Genomic DNA, 13575 nt, shown 5'->3' with positions numbered 1-13575 from the left:
TGTGGCCAAACGGCGGTACTACACTTCCTTTAGGTTGCTGGGCCCGGAAACACTTTTTCCCATTGACTTACATGGGGAAAGAGTGGTCTGTAACTCGTTGGATAATTTTTTTTAACTAAATAAACAACCCAGTATGAAAGTTTGTATAGCCCTTATTAAAAACATTCGTTGCTCAAGTTGTACAAATGTGCTAATAACGTTACGGTTATTTCCCTCGGCATCATGAACGCGCATCTAACCCACGGGACCGCGCTGCCCGGCACGTTCAAGTTACGTGTTCAGCACTACATGCGTTTATCTTTACCCATGAATGCACAATAACAACGGACCCATATCGCCTTACTGCCAGCCCACGGAGCTGTAATAATGGATATATTGCACATGTTTGCTGTAATTCATCATTTGTAAAATATTATACTACATGGGCTGTATGATGTAAATCTTGTACCGTAAATGTTGTATTAAATAAAGTTAATATTACCGACGTAGATTAACGTCCCTGTAGCTTATTATTGCACTAAGAAGCTTATTGCACTGTATATATATATATATAAAACTGCAAAACTGCAAGACTGCAAACTCACAAGACAGAGAAATCAAAGTTTGTTCTCCAGAGAAGAGGTTGATTTCACTTCAATTTTTTCATATTTTCTAAAGATGTGGAAATGGCACAAAAAAAAAACTTGATAGCTGTAACCAAGACAACTGTAAAAACATGAGTAGAGAGCCACCAAGGTTTTTCAAGTCCCTCTCTTACTCCATTTTGCCAACCCAAACTTCCAGGTACATGACGGGACACCTTGCTTGTTTTTGTTGTTTGCGCTCCTCTGGCTGGGTGCTGGCAGGTGGAGGGCAGTGATCCTTTCCCTTCTTCCTTCAATCTTTGCGACTAATGTAAGTAGAAGACATGGCACTGTAAATGTTCGAACATTTAAAATATTATACCACTTAAAAATAAGAAATATTACTTTTGTTACTAAGAGTTCATACTTATTATACCTGTGTCACCTTTCACACTATCGCTGTGATCATGAGCTATGGGCTTTGTAGATACAGGGGCCCTTCTCTTTTTGACCACAGGGCGATGCACGAAGATGGTGGGTATAGCCTCTGCTCTCAGCCTAGTCTTGCCCTTTTTTGTCTTGACAAACGAGTGACTTGAGGTTACTTCACACACAGAACAACTCAGTTTTGTCTGCCCACATACATATTCCATAGTGGTTGAATACACAGTATTAGGAAACACTTTATACTTACTGGACATGTTATACTCATTACATACTGTATATAAAATATGACCAAGAATGTGAGACAACTTTATAGAAATTCATATCACATCTGTTACTGATGCCATTTGTCATACTTTGTTAAACTCACAAATAATAAAGTTCCATAACTTCAGTTGGGAACAGAGACCACACCTTATCTCCCCAAGGCAATTTCCCATCCAATAGGTGTGCTATATAGGTGTTAATAACCCTTTCTCCTGTCTGTTACTCCCTCTTTCAGCACAAGAACCAGAGGGGGATTCAATGGAGCCGAATACCTGCACTGAGACCCTCACCCTGCACCCTGAGTCTCAACTCTCAGTGTTTTTCAAGCCTTTCCCTGTTTTTTTGTATCAAACAAAACATTACGCTTTCCCAATGGTGTGGTTTTCGTTTTGTGAAAAAGTGCAAATGCAGTGTTTGTATATAAATCACATATTTTTTTGCTGTTGGTCGTGAAATTGCTCCTGCTTCCTCCGCTCTGTGTCAGTGTGGAAGCCGTACATTCATACTCCTTTCTCTGAGCGATTGGAGCATCCCCAGGCAGCACAGCAAACCATGGTGGCGACTAGGAGGCAGCACAGCAAACCAGGACAACACGGAGGAAAAGGCACAGACAAACTGCATGATATGCTATTCAATGTTTATTGAATTCCATGTATTTGCAATGGTTGTTCCTAAAACAACACATTTAACATCATCATCATCATGCTGCTGCTGCTAGTCCTTTGATAGTCACCTGTCGGTCTCCTGTCCTTTCTAAAAGCCATAAAGATGACATTAGTCAATTAGATAACTTGTGTCCTCAATTGCAACACACTCTCACTCCCTAAGCGTCCAATAGCGACGTTTGGTCAGTGTCCGTGGCGTCCAATTGTGACGCTCCTAGGCTCCTTCAGCGTCATAAAGAGACGCAAATAGCTTTCAACTGATTGCAATGTATTCCCATCTGCGTCGGGATTTGACGCTCATGGAAGCACGGCATTCGTTTATGTCGGCTGCCCTAAAAGGTAATGTGAGCGTCCATTCCCAGGAGTAAAGGATGGCAGAAGACACTACACTACCCAGAATCCCCAGCTATCGTTTGGACTACACCATGTGCTCTGTTTGACAAACCCCGTGATAGTCCTCAAGCTCTGTGATTGGAGAGTGTGCTCTGAGGGTTAAGCCGATTCTCGAACAGCACTTGAAATGGGATGGAACCACGGCAGACTGTCCAAAGCTGGATTTGAACGGGTCCACCGCGTCCCCCCTCCCCCACCCCGTCCCCAGAACTACACATGCTGGCTATTCTGTTTCGCAACATGTTCTCTATGGCACGTCTCTACTGGGAGTTGTAGTTTTAAAAGACGTTTTCGTATTTCCCATAATAAGAAGTTGCCAGTATTAAACTGTGTACATCCCTGGAGGTTTAGGGGAAAGGAAACACTCACATTTAAAACATATAATTAATAAATGGGTGAAAATTGCTTGTGCCCATTATGGGCAGTATTACTATATATACCCACATGCCAGCTAAGGTCAGAAGAGCTTTATTTAACAGCTGGTCTTATGTGTGTGACCCCTGTGATAACATTACATTACATTAATTGATAAGCCTGAAACATGCACTTGTCAAGGTTCAGAGGCACATTGTGCAAATATGGCAGTAGCCATCGATCAGCTTAAGATAAGATATACTTTATTGATCCCAAGTTGGAACATTTGCGTTACATCAGCATGTGTAACAGTTAAATATGCAGTTGTGTTTATTTGAAAATCATTTAGTATAATCACATAAATTCTGTGTTTTATATTCAACAATTCTGTGTTCTTTATTTATTGATTGTTCAATACCTGACAAGGCCGGAGATGAAATATCTACATACATCTATAAGAGTATAATACATTATGTATAATATCAGTTAAAATAAGTGCTTCAACATAGTTAACATTGCTGGAGGTATGCACAAATATTGATAGATGTCTTGTAATGCACTATTGAGGAACCTGCAACCCAAGTTTTTCATTCAGTGCAGAACTACACCATAGTTGTGTAGGCCTATATGATATGTCAATAAACCTTAGAAAATCTTGAAATCTTGAAAGGGATGTGCAAAATAGTCATTACATACAGTCTTTAATTAACAATTAGTAGAGAATAACGAGTAATGAATATACTTTATAGGGATCGTATTAATATCTAATAATAAAAATATTGAAATTCAATAACATGCTTTAACCACCAGGTGTCCCTTTATATCAACTGTGCACCTTTATGGTGTACATACAGCCTATCTACCAATTGGATCAAATATAAAAGTGAGCCGAATTAGTGTTGATACTGCAAGGAGACGTATTGTGTGAAAAGAAATGTAAGATGTTGTTTAATGGCTGATATATTTATGATCCACGTCACGTTTTCAGTTGCTCATGTTTGTCTTCTCATCATGGCTCTATAAATACAGAACTACGGCAGATATGTAATATGTAATGCAGCCGAACCGTGTATTACAATGCCGTTATGTGATGACTTTCAAAGAGAAAAGCAAGCACACTCGGAATAAGGTATTATTATTATTTCGGTCTGTTTCCGGTATTTGTTAATGACGGTGTGCTCTGAGATGTGAGACTGGAATTGCACAGGGGGGAAATAACGTAGGCTATCTTTAGATGCGGATTTTGTTAAACTAATATGTTTAGGCTGTGGACCAACACTATACATTGACGGGGAAGGGGGTAGCAATAAAGATAACACCATTAAACAGTTACACAACATAACAGAAATAATATCGATAGCAGCGTCCCTAGCAACCACCTTGGTAACAATGAAAACGTCGCGATTTCCTGAAGTAATCTTCGTAATAACTAGCAAACTAAAGATCATGTACATCCACTGCACACATAATCTGAAATAACAACTCATATTTCTCGCATCAAATGACATCAAAACGCATTTTAATGGCCAAACTAACTTTAAAATAGGCATTTTACACCTAGAATAAAACGAAGTTCGGCCATGTTTTCTTTTTCTGCAGGGAGACATTTGAAGATCACGTGACATAGGCCCTTTCTCATTTCTCTAACTCCCCTCCTCGACTCCTATCCTCGATACTTAGTCCCGCCCACAGGAGATGCGAGCGGAGGAGCCGAGGAGGGGAACCGAGGAGAGAGGAGGGGAAGCAGCAGGCGGTTAGAGAAATGACATTTTAATGGCCAAACTAACTTTAAAATAGGCATTTTACACCTAGAATAAAACGAAGTTCGGCCATGTTTTCTTTTTCTGCAGGGAGACATTTGAAGATCACGTGACATAGGCCCTTTCTCATTTCTCTAACTCCCCTCCTCGACTCCTATCCTCGATACTTAGTCCCGCCCACAGGAGATGCGAGCGGAGGAGCCGAGGAGGGGAACCGAGGAGAGAGGAGGGGAAGCAGCAGGCGGTTAGAGAAATGAGAACTCCTGATGATGACAGTCTGATGGACAGATGTGTTCATGACGACTTATATATTTACTTTGATTCATTCACAGTGCGTTATAATGAGACAATAATGGCTACAGCTGCGGACATACACACACATATGTATATATTTATATAAATATATACAATTTCAGAATCAAGCAGAGCACTCTCATAATAACGTAACACTATCAGAGACTGGATATATCCCCCCCCCCCCCCCTCGCTACAATGTGGAAAATAAATTACGGGCCAAAAGTTGTATTTACAAGTATTAAAAGTAAGCAGAGGACACTAAACCAACTGACACCTGTCTGTCCGCTGCATCTATGCACACACTGTACCACACACACCTACACCACACACACGCATATACAGCTCCTAAAACAGGCTACAGCCGTGGTGTATTTTATTGTGAAGCACTAAATGGTTTTAGAAAAATATCGACTCTTTGTTTGTAGATATCTACTAAACTAAAGCAAAAAGAGTAGGCCTGTTCTACTGAGTGATATATATTATACACACTGCTCTGCTTTCTGCAAGGACCTCACAGCTGTTCTCACTGTAAACATCGTGTCGCGATGAAAGCAGTTAATAAAATAATATCCAGGGGATGCATGCAGAGCTGTCATTGGCTGAGATAAGTCCGGCCGTGCGTCACGATTCTTTGAAACATCTCTGTTGCCGGAAATGCATCCGCGAAGCAGCCGTGGAGGGCCGTGGAGGACCCATCAGTGTATCCTCGGTTATAGCTCCTCCAGAGAGCCTCCTCGACGCTCGATCCTCGGTCCTCGAAGTGCATTTAGAGAAATGAGATGTCCTTCAACATGGCGCGCTGAAATTCATTTCCGGGTCACTACCGGAGGACCGAGGAGTCGAGGAGTCGAGGAGGGGGATTTGATGAAATGAGAAAGGGCCATAGACGCCAGCCATCGGAATGAATGGTGAAAAAAACGGGGTTTGTCAAACAGAGCACATGGTGTAGGCCAAACGATAGCTGGGGATTCTGGGTAGTGTAGTGTCTTCTGCCATCCTTTACTCAGAAAACATATTTGTTTCTCCGAATCGAAGGGGAAAAATACAAAAGCATTGTACAAAATTTAAACCAATCAATGTTGTGTAATTAACAAGGATAATCTGGTGTTTTTTAGTCGATGAGTAGTGCAGATATCACTGTAAAATCAATCGACAGTAAGAGGAGTACTTACTTCCGGGTGTAAAATTCTCCGTTATCCAATGGGAATGGATGCTCACATTGCCTTTAAGGGCAGCCGGCATAAACGAATGCCGTGCTTCCATGAGCGTCAAATCCCGATGCAGATGGGAATACATTGCAATCAGTTGAAAGCTATTTGCGTCCCTTTATGACGCTGAAGGAGCCTAGGAGCGTCACAATTGGACGCCACGGACACTGACCAAACGTCGCTATTGGACGCTTAGGGAGTGAGAGTGTGTTGTCAATTACCATGGGATTACTGAAACTACCATGAATTTAAGAAAATGGTAGAAATGAATCTAATCTGAATTTTAAAGCATTACTTTAGATCCCCTCCCGCTAAATATATCAATAAACATTAGAAAGTGATGCTCCTGACTACCATACAAGTTTAAGAAGATAATATTGGTTTTAAAGAATTCAAAGCTATAAATAAACGGCAACAGGCTCTTTAACCAAGGCACTGTTAGCCTAACATGTAAACTAGATGTTCACACTAATCCTAATATTATCACTTAATATTAGCACATTCTATTTTATTTTTTAAAACACATTGATGTAAATATATACACATATCGATTTGTTGTATTAATATTGCAAATCAAAACCTTTATTCACTAATAATTACCAAAAATCGTAGTTCTATCTCCTGTTATCAATGCATTCACATTGCCCGCCATGAACTTCCGGGGAACGATCCTCGTCTACATGAACCACGTGACGATAACCGTTTTTGGAATTCCGTTGTCGTAACTCTTCTATTATACGGCTCTGCAATAGTCCATTTAGCTTAGGAACCTTCCTAACCAAGTGAAATGACTCGGAAGTACGTCAGTGGCAGCCATGTTAAGTGCCGTTCCAAGGCTGAAGTCGAATAGTCCATTTAGCTTAGGAACCTTCCTAAAGGAGTGAAATGACCCGGAAGTCTCTCAGTGGCAGCCATGATAAGTGCCGTTCGAATTCTCTAGAATGATGAGAATGATAGGAAAGGAGGTTTCAAACTTCCTTTATAACCTCCTTTAGCTATAGGAACCACTGGACCTCCCAGGACAGGAGAAGCGAAAATGCTGCCCCACAATGCCTTGCAGCCGCAGCATTTGCCGTCACTCAACAGTCGGCCGTTCACGGAAACAACCGATTATGACCGAGAAATGATATCATGAAAGTTACTGTGCTTATTAAGCATTTTAAAACGTAGGTGGTAAGTTGTCAAAGTGCTTTGTTTTGAACGTTCATCAGTATTATAATCAAAAAGAGAAATATGAATGTTAGTTTTTACTGAAATTATCAAATAAAGTCAACATTTCACAGTCTTTACTGAGCTGTGTGGAGTTTGTTCAACTTTGAAAAGATGTTTGAATGGTGATATACACAGTGATGGATGTTAAGGACTAACGTTTATAATAAATACATTTGTATTGATTTTAAGATCTTTTCATAGTTCATACAATCTTTGGGATCATTAGTATTAATGTGGACCGGAGGGAGAGGGTGATGAGCATAAGTTTCACTTTCCTTTTTAATTTCAATTCCAACTTTGGTCATGAAGAATATGTTTCTCTGTTGTCTACGTTCATAAATCATAAAGCAACAGCATTAGAGCACGGTGCAGAGTCTCTAGATGAGTTTACAGTAGTCCCTCGTTCTTATTAAACATCCATGTTGTAGTCCGCTGTATAGGAAACTGTAGTTTCCATAGTTTCCCCACAGCAGCAGACGCACAAAATGACGTCCGCTGGCGCATCATAAACACGTCGGATAGTGAAAGTGCATTCGGATTCTCTAAAGTAGCCTACAGCAGTCTCTTCTCCTAAGTCCTTTTGAATTCTCCTATCCACTATCCCTTAACCCCGTGACGTTTCACTCAGAGGTCAAGGAATAGGAGATAGGGTTAGAATTTAGGAGCTGCTTTTTGGATTATCGTAACGCATCCCAGTTCTTATTATACATCCATGGTGCGCATGTGGGAGATGGGCCGCCATATTGGACAACTCCGGACGGCAACCCAAGTAGGACACTTGACACAGTGGCTTTTGGCAAAACACAAAAAGAAAACTCGAGAGAGATTAGTTATTGTTATTACAACGTGACTTCACTATTATTTAACAACTCTTTTTATTGGGTTATTTTATTTGGGGTTAAGTACATTGTCAGAATAAGTGAGAATTGAATTTAACCTCTGTTAGACAGCTATCATACTGAATAAATATTTACTGTGAATGTATGCAAAAATGTATGGCATATAGCTGTCTAACAGAAGTTAAATCCATGTATCACTTATTCTGACAATGTACTTAACCCCAAATAAAAGAACCCAATAAAAAGAGTTGTTAAATAATAGTGAAGTCACGTTGTAATAACAATAACTCGTCTCTCTCGAGTTTTCTTTTTGTGTTTTGCCAAAAGTCACTGTGTCAAGTGTCCTACTTGGGTTGCCGCAGAGCCATATATATATAATTCTCTGTGAATCTCAAGTGTCACTACCCGATCTGCAGTGCGCATGTGCGAGATGGTCCGCCATATTGGACAACTCCGGACGGCCAGCGCCATATGGATAGCCATATAATATAATAATATTTTCCTAAGGGACAGAAAAAAGGACTTGAACTCATTTATGAAACAGGGAAAGGAGGGATTGCCTCCTCTCCATTTGCTACAATGTAAATGGTATTTACCCAAAATAATAATTATATTTTCCAAATCAGATATGGGAGAATCCAAATGATCAATATAATATAAAATGTGATATATTTTGAAGGCTGGAATGTTTGTTAATTTAAGTAACAATCAATCTCTCACATTCGACCAAAACAATTTAGAAAAAGTGCATGAGAAAAATAAATGTTCCAACGATTCATCAGATAAATTACAAAAGGAACATGGTTCCACTTCAAATTTAAATCTTGAATTTAAAAAAGTAGAAACCGGGTAGATTTTATGAATAATTTTGTAATGAGTTTCTTTTGCTTTAGGAGATTTAGGTCATTTTATAAAATAAGATCTTGCAATCTTGTAACATGTCTATAAAGATTTGCAATGACATTTCCAAATGGTTATTATTTTAAGTAAGCTTAATGCCTCCCAAATGTTTTTCTGCCTTTATGCTTTTTTTTCTCTCCCTCTGGCTCTTATTGGATGTATTATTTTTGTCTTATTGTGAATAAATGTCTTGCACTTATGTTGATAAGTTGATGATATCCTCACCGAGCTTTTGTATGTTTTAAAAATGTTCAATACAAAATAAATATATATATCTATATGGCGCTGGCCGTCCGGAGTTGTCCAATATGGCGGGCCATCTCGCACATGCGCACTGCAGATCGGGTAGTGACACTTGAGATTCACAGAGAGGGTTTGCTTTATGTGAGCGACCCCTGCTGTCCTGGCATGTAACGTATTTCGAAAGTACACTTCAAAAACATGCCTTAAAAATACTTCCATTTATTTTACATATTGATACAAAAACAAATTGACATTCTTTGTCTGAGCTACAAAATAAAACCCAAATAATTTGCTGGTTTTGTTGAAAAGCAATGTGTTGGAAGACAAATAATCATACAGGCTTGCAAATAATTGTATATTTTAAAGGTATCATTTCACTTTTGTATCATTTAATAAATATCACATTGAACTATTGCTTTAAGAGAGGATATTTGCCATTGTGTTCACTCACTCCCATATTGTTTCTGGCAAAGAAATGACATATTGCGTTTCTTTCCAAAAAATTATTCAGGGCTCTCGGCCCCATCCTGTTATCTTCAACAGCATTTTGAGCTTTTGCAGTTGCTATAAATATAGCTCAGTTATTATGTGTACTGAGTATTGACAACAAGTCTTATATTGGAATACAGATACACAACTGATCAAAATCAACAGATAAGGGCAACATGATGTTGTATTTCCCATATTTGAAATGCTTAAACCTTAAATATAGTTTTTTCTAACCAGATTATTACTGTAAGAGAGAGAGCGAAATATAAATTCCTTGATCAAATAATGACATCTTTGTTATAGTTATTTTGTGTTCAGTTCATGGTTCCATCACCTCTGATATTCAAAGCTAGATTACTTATTTGTTGAAGGTTGTGACATCAAAACATACACCCACACACCTGACTATAACATTGATATAAACAACTCAGTATAGATTTACTGCAATTTGATATTCAAAACATATTGAATGCAGACAGCAATAACTTGAGTTGCATGAAACAACATATGAATAAAACAGAATCTCTGCCCAAGTCTCAAGACAAAATTAAAACAAAGACACACAATACGAGGTTTATTTTTCTGCTACATTGATTTTGCTTGCCTATTAAAGTTCTGAAAGGGAACATACAAGTTGTATTAATCATTCCCTAACAGTCTTAATGGTAACTCTTCCCCACCAGTTACTTAGAGGGGGGCCTACATATATTTATGTTAACAAGCGCTTTGCACAGCAGTTAGTCAGTGCAAAGGAGAAATAGCTACAGTTCTGTATGTGTTCTTCAGTTGTATCCATGCATTCTATTGAAAGTCCATTAGATGGACGTCTTCATCTTTGCCGGTCTGAGGTCTGCATCTCTGTCTGCATGTCGTTATCAGCTCTGTGAAGAGAGACAAGAGATTAAACATTGCATTTAAATATGCATGGGTCCTATTTTTGTTTGTAATAATCTTAACATTTTTTAAATTAAGTCCTTGCCTGCTAAACATGTTTATCATCTGTCCAGGATCATCTGCAAATACCCTGTAACATCAAAAGAATAGTTCTCTGAAAACATCATGTTAACTAAACCATGAACAGAGCATGCAAAAATGATTCGATAATGGACATTGCAAATTAGGTCTTAAGTGTTTTTCCATCCATTGTTCAGTAGGGGCTTGAGGAGTCATAAAGTCTGCATTTGGGTCCTATGAAGAAAATATAGTCATGATTTTTAACTTTCAATGCATGTGATTCTACCGTTTATTCTCTCACTGTACTTATACATAAACAGACAAGTCACGTGTTGTGAACAAAGTGGCATCACAGTCACTGATGATCCTACTGGTTGACCTGTAACTTGATTAAGTTCTTCTTATGAATCAAGATGAAATGATTATTTACTCATGGCAAAAAGTTGTAACAGCTAGAATCATTTCAAAAAGTAAGGCTATGGACAGGAAGTGAGACGATACAGGATTTTAGTTGTGGATTGCGCTTAAAACAATAAATGTAAAAAAATATTCTTGGTACATTTCTAGTGGATTTGAATGATCATTTTAAAACATCACTCACATAATATTGCTTTATTTATGCAGATGGAACGTGTGATTTATGATTGCCTTATAGTCTTTCTCTAAAAAGTATGTTCACTAATGTAATATTAAATGCAAGGCTATTTAATTCAAGTTTTTGCCATTTTAAGAGTTTTAAGAATATTTGAAAAAATAAAAGGAAGAATCCCAATTATCTTGGCCAGGATAATCTTGATGTTACATTTTTGCTAAATAACTCTGAAACTATCTATATATTAAATACATCTTAAGTGTGGAGTGACTATTTTTGCTTTTAAGTCTTATAATGAACAAACTATGATGAATAAATGACTAAGATAAAAAGGTAAACCACAGAAACACATTTCTTACCCATCTCCCCAGTAGTAAAAAGCCCGGTCTTGGTAGAACATAGACAGAAACAGCCAAACACCTATTGTCTCGACCCAAAAGATAACAAACAGGAACCATAACGATGACAGCAGGACTTCACACAACATCCTGGAGTTCTGTGAGGACAAACCGTAGAATTAAGTGATGTCTGCTGGAAGGACATAATTATGAGTATGTATACTGTGACTGTAAGTTAACAAGTATTGTGTATTCATGTCTCCCATCAGAGAATTGTCCATACAGTTCCTAATGTATCATAACCTTTTTTTATAATTGTATACATTAAAAAAACAAGTATATAATAATCAAGTGTTGTATTTATTGTGAATATGGCATTTCAAGATACTATCAGTATTGTTTTCTAACATTACTCATTACAACATATTTATTAATAATAAGTATAATTGAATTTGTTGAACGCCCAATTCAATGCCCCCAATATAGGTTTGTTGAACACATTTTGAATAGTATGTTGTTAAATACTGCTAGGTCGTTTATGGATAACTCAAACAACACAAACAAATGCATAATTGAATAGTATTAAAAGTATGACACTTTATTGAGTTTGCAAATCAATGTGTTTACTCTCGCATAAAAAACACAAAAAAAGTGGCTTCATCTGATGTTTGAGCAACATCATCAAGATGTAAATCATACTCAAAACATTAAGTTGCCAGTTAAGATACAATATAAGTAAATCAGTGTCCTCACAGCTAACTTTAATGTCAAATCTTAGCTAACGTATGCAGTTGTACTGTAGAAAACATCAGTAAGATGCTGGCTGACGGAATTGTCTTTGTCAACCGTTAATGTTCATGTACAACGTTGTCTGTACACATCATCCTCGATGCATGTACTTAGCCTATGAGATTAGATATTTCAGGAGGCTAGCTGAAGTCATGATACAAGTTACTGTACTAGCCATCTGGCTAGCTACTAGTTTCAAAACATCGTGTCTGTGTAGCTGGTTAAGCTAATGATCAGCTACAGTTTGACTTGACCAATTGCTAATGACTGCTTTTAAACATGACTTTCTTACATGTAAATAGCACAAGGTGACACGCTGGAGCCACTGTGTTATTGACAGCTAACGTGTACCATGTCACTTGTCCAGAGTTACGTGGCAGAAGGTCAGTAAAAAGGCATGGAGGCATATTGTATTGTTTTATTTACTCACTCAAGTAAAGGACTCTTGAAACGGCATTCCTGTTACAGCTAGCAAAACCCTTCACGTTTGTTTACAACGCTCGTCCCATTATCACGCTCACGCTGCATGCATTTCCGGTTGGTTCCAAGCTGTGGCTCTCGGACCTAATGAGGTCGGGGCCTTTTTATCATTAATCCCATGACCCCCCCCCCCCCCCCGTTGAAAATGTACTAGCGGCACCAACGTGGACCGGTCGGATAAATCACTAACATAGAGTGAAAATGGAACGCACACGCTATTTGTTGTTTGTTTGTATCACGCAGACCGGCCCATTCCCAAACCGCCCCCTACACCCTACCCCTACACCCAGTGGCGTTTCTATATGTACAAAAGTGGTGGGGCACAATAAACGTAGATGTCTATATATAAGCTTCTGCAGTGAGGTTCATGGCTGGTGAGGCACTGGCACTGACTCTTCAGGTTTACAAATATTATATTTTGACCTAAATCGAAATATAATATTATTTTCAAAAGCCTCTTTAGTCTGATGCTTCAATTAATTTTAAACAGACAGTTCAACAAAAGGATACCCAAAACATGTAATTGTATCATTTAAATATTGAATTGTTCTCTGTTAGTAAGATCCCATTTTCAATAAAATTGCAGTCTTACCTTGACATGAAGATGAAGTCCATTTTCCTATCCCTCTGGACAAAAATCTCTATTACTTTTTTGTAAAAGTCCTCCTTATCTTCTTGTAGTTTCAAAAGTCTATCATAAATCTAATCTAATCAATAGATTTATGATTCGAAAATTATAAAAGTAGGGTAGACATGTGGATATTAACCGGCTGAACAAAACGTGCATT

General features: G+C 38.3%; 1 long non-coding RNA gene across 1 annotated transcript; it reads right to left on the bottom strand.

Moving 5' to 3' along the window:
- Window positions 1–10181: 10181 nt before the first annotated feature.
- Window positions 10182–12859, bottom strand: LOC117457360 (uncharacterized). The gene is made up of 4 exons (XR_004553326.2): window positions 12738–12859; window positions 11540–11676; window positions 10614–10658; window positions 10182–10515 (listed from the first exon to the last, which is right to left on the bottom strand). It is a non-coding gene; the product is annotated as an uncharacterized lncRNA (long non-coding RNA).
- Window positions 12860–13575: the final 716 nt, after the last annotated feature.

The sequence above is a fragment of the Pseudochaenichthys georgianus genome, chromosome 13 (assembly GCF_902827115.2).
Source record: "Pseudochaenichthys georgianus chromosome 13, fPseGeo1.2, whole genome shotgun sequence".
Lineage (NCBI taxonomy): Eukaryota > Metazoa > Chordata > Actinopteri > Perciformes > Channichthyidae > Pseudochaenichthys > Pseudochaenichthys georgianus.
This window is presented reverse-complemented; position numbering and strand designations above follow the sequence as displayed.